Source organism: Humulus lupulus, chromosome 2 (genome assembly GCF_963169125.1).
Source record: "Humulus lupulus chromosome 2, drHumLupu1.1, whole genome shotgun sequence".
In the NCBI taxonomy this organism is placed as follows: domain Eukaryota; kingdom Viridiplantae; phylum Streptophyta; class Magnoliopsida; order Rosales; family Cannabaceae; genus Humulus; species Humulus lupulus.
The window spans coordinates 54202353-54206902 of record NC_084794.1 but is presented as its reverse complement, the minus strand read 5'-3'; positions in this window follow the sequence as shown (position 1 = coordinate 54206902).

Here is a 4550-nt window from a genome sequence, read left to right as displayed (position 1 = left end):
CCTGAGTTAAGCCTGTCACTGATTGCGTGTGTACATGTTCGGTCAATCTCCAGAACCAATAACCTTGGCTCACTCTAATACCAAGTTGTAACGCCCTACTTCCTTAGAGCCATTACTAAGTGAGTTTAAAAACGTGCTTTTAACTCGTTAATCGAGGTTTTAGGTCAAACAGTGTAATTAAGCCGTAAACAAAGGAAAAACATTAGAGATAGTAATCTTTCATAGTAAATCATAAAAGTTTGACACCTGGGATCCCAAAATACAGTTTAGAAATATTTACAACACAAAAACTGTACTAAGTTGGCTAAACGAAAAAATTCAAGTTCATTTACAAGCATCTCCCAAAATCCTCTTGCTGTGGCAGCCAGGCTGGCTAAACATGTACACGCCGCCTCACGCCTGCTGTACTCATAGTTGGTTGATCTTTTCCTTACCCTTACCTGCACCACAGAGCATCTGTGAGCCGAAGCCCAGCAAGAAAACCCACAAACAGATAACATATGCAATACATAAGTCAAGCATATAAACAGGCCACCAATGGCTAAACACATACGGCCTAGCCGTCCCAGGCGTTTTCCAAGCCCTGGGTTCGCGGACCACGCCGTGAGGATATCCCAGGTATCCTTTTAGGGATTCGCCCTGGCAGCTCGCACTCTACGTGCTCAACGCTGCTTCCGGCCCTTTGTCGTTCTCGACCTTGCACTCAACGTGCCTAACGCCGTTCCTGGCCCCTCGCCGTTCTCGGTCTACACCGTTCCCGACTCTTGACGTTCACTCTTAGAATAACACACATAATATAACAAGCAAGTACAGAATTCCAGCATAAACCCTGCAGTTCTAACATATTGGGCTCGACTCTGCATATCAATTCCATTCAAACACATTGGGCTCAGCCCTGCACACAAGCTCTATGGGAACAAGGGTTTTCTTGCCTGAGTTCCGAGCTTTCTGAGCACCGATGCCCCGAGCACAGTCCTCTAACGTGAGCCTCACCGAAACCCTAGTCACAACACATTAACAATGTCCATCCATCAAATTTCTAATTTAATAAATAACTTCGAGCCATAACCCTAACCTCTGGGTCTTTGAATTCTATCAATCCGGGTGATAAAATCCATCTCGAGCCTTACCCTTTAGGTTCCCAAACTTAAATACCCTTTAAAACTCAGATTGGCACTAAGGGCCGCAGCCCCACTCACAAGAGCCACGGCTAGCCTCGAAACAGAGGCTAGCACCTCACTGACCCCCACACGGGCCGCGGCACGCATGAACCTCTCGGCCTCCCATGGCCGTGTGCGCACGCGGGCCGCGATGCTCTACACCGAACCCAGATTTTACATCATTTTTCTAAACCTTTCCCCAAGACAATTCATCCTAAAACTTGACTAGCATTCCCAGATATCCAGCACAGTTACTCCAGCTCAGAAACAACATCAAGACCCCATTAAAATATGCTCCATAACTCACCTAGTACACCCAAAGATAAATCAAGCATAGCCAACATGCAATCCCCTATAATCAGCAGAAATTTAAGACTAAGCCTTAGTAATTAAAGCTTACCTTGCAGAGCTTAGTCCCTAAGTTTGATCCTCAATCCCCAAGCTTCAAGTTCCTAGAGTATCCCAGCTGAAATCCCTTTAATTCCCAACCAATTCCTTTGAGTTCCCTTTGAGTTTTGCCTTAGAGAGTGAAAGAGAGAGAGAGGCAAGAGCTATCTTCAGTTCAAAGGAAATATGTGTCGGTTTCCTCAAGTTCCTAAACAATTCTCCCTTTTTGTTTTATTTGTCTTAAGTCTAAAGGGTTACCTCAAGGCTCGGGGTACCAAAACGTCCTCGAGGGAAAAATGGTAAATTTTCCAAATATTCCCGCCTAGACATTCTATCCTCAAATATATCTCCAAATATTTATTTTCATGTCCTGATAACCCCATAACTCATCTAATACCCAAATTACCCCTCGACTCGCCCCGAGTCCGAACCTCTACCCTGTTGTGACATCTGGCTAACCGCTCCCCAGGACTATCTCGGATCGTGTTGTACAGACATATCACATATATACAACATTTATCTCATTTATCACAATTATGCCCCTAATATCCAGACGGGGCCCACATGCACATTTAACTCAATTAAACATGCATCATAATCATATATTCAAATAAATCCACATATAAGCATATTAAATCACTTATTGCCCTCTAGGCACACTAATCAAGGCCCTAAGCCTGATTAGCAAATTTGGGTCGTTACAAGATAGGTGGTAACTTAGTTTAGTCATTCATTGTCCTTTTCATTATTGCATTGTTAACAAACTTACTGACTTGACCGTCGGAGTCCCTTCGGCCAGCACCATTCTGGTGTCCCAAGGTTTCCTGGTTTCTCTCTTCTTTGTTCTACAGGTTGTCGGTGCCTGCATACGATCATCTTCAATTGATTGTGTATTTCAGCATCTATAATTTGGCACCCACCGTGGGGCCCTGACAAGTTGCAATTAAGCAAAGTGTTTCAACTCTTACCATTCAATCAACCAATGCTAGAGCAATGGTAGAGCAAATGGAGGAAGGAGAGATCAATGTGGAGCAACGCAATGTCTGTGACCAACTCACCTCTCTTACAGCTCAAATGAAAGAGAACATGAAGCACACTTAAGCAATGGAACGATAAAATCCATCGTTCAAGGAGGAGAATGCTGCGTTGAAGGCCCAGCTTGAGTCATTAAGTACTTCAATGACAACACTAGATGCTAATCGAGGAAGATTCCAAGTTCCAATTGTTCCAATGCAATCACTTGACACAACCCCAATAGGAGGATCAAGCCAAGTGACCGGACAACCATCAACATTAGGAGCAACTAATGTCACGGTCGGACAACAAACAACCACATCCAACACGGTCAATCAGAATGTGGGTGTAGCGACCCAAATTTGCTAATAAGGCTTGGAGCCTTGATTAGTGTTCCTGGAGGGCAATAATTGTTATACTGTATTAATTTATGTGAATTTAATGAATATATGGTTAGAATGCATGTTTAGGTGATTAAATATGCATGTGGGCCCATTTGGTTGTAAGGGGCATAATGGTAATTTTAGCCTGTTGAGGGCATAAATGTTATATATGTGATATTTTCGATATAATGGTGATATATTTGTGATACACGTTCCGAGACGGTCCTAGAGAGCTATTTCGCTAAAAGTCACAACGAGATTAAATACTCGGCTCGGGAGGAGCCTAGGGGTATTTCGGGAATATTATAAATTTAGTTGGGGATTTTAATTAATGGTTAATGGAATTTTAGTAGCTTGGGTAACCATTGAGGATAGTTACTCTAGGTGAGAAAATGGTAAGTTTGTAAGAAGATAGGAAAGGTCTAAGTTGCCCTTGAGGATTAGTTAGAATATGGGTTAGATGGAAGGGCAAATGGGTCTTTTGGCTGGGATTTAGATAACTATGGATGAGTGGGAAAGCTATTCACGTTTTCTACACTTAGTCAAATCCATCTCTTGCTGAAAGTTACGGAAGAGTTAAGAAGCAAGAAGGAAAGGAAGGAAGGGCAAATCTCTTGGGATCAAGAAAGGGGTTTAGGGCTGAGATTAGAGCAATTGAATTCAAGCTTTAGCTCAAGGGTGTGTTAATCACAGAGGTAAGAAATTCATCCATGGTTTTTCTTTAAAGTTTAAGCTTGTTTTGAGGATTTGAGAATGAGGGTCGAAGCTGAATTTGCAGCTTGTTGTTTGTGAGAATTCAGCTGGGAATCAAAGGGATTTATCTTGGAGTTGGAGTAAGAAGAAGCTCAAGGTCGAATTCCATCTTGAGGTATGAAGTTCATGCATATTTGAAAGTTATTTCTGGTTTAGTTTAAGGATTTTGAAGGCTAGTTTAAACTTTGGAAGGGCTGGTTTAAGTTTTGAGAATTTTGAACCACTAAGTGATTCTTGAGTTTGATTGTGTATCTAGGCCTGTTGTTGATGTTTATAAGTTGTTAGATGGCTTATTTTGGGTTTTGAACTGAATTTGGGACTTAGGTAAGTCTTGGTAATGATTTGGAAGTGTTTTGGCTCGGGGAAAACGTTTGGAGAAACCCAGATTTCTAGGTTTGCGAAGGGGCGTCGCGGCCCTGTTCTTCTGCGCCGCGGCGCTAGGTTGCATCAGGGAAGGGAGCCACGCTGGGCGCCGCGGCCCTTAAGGGCTAGTGCTGCTGCGCTAGGCCAGATCTGGGCAGGGGGAAATTTTAGTTTTCAGGCTTTTGCCCAGGGGGCTCGGGGAACGCTTTCGCCACCTTGTGTGGGGATCCTGGAGGTCCCGAGAGCTCGGGATTGGTTCCTGAAGATGTTTTAAAATCAATTAGTAATGAGAGTGTTATTTGTGTGTTGTGATTAGATTCTCAGTGAGGCTCGGATTAGAGGACCGTGCTCGAGGGTTCAGTGCTCAAGAAGCTTGGGACACAGGTAAGAAAGCTGTTGTACCCATAGAGCAGGGCGAGGCCCCATAGTTATGTTGCAGGGCACGACCCTATATGATTATGTGTTGGGTGTAGCCCATTGATTATGTTAG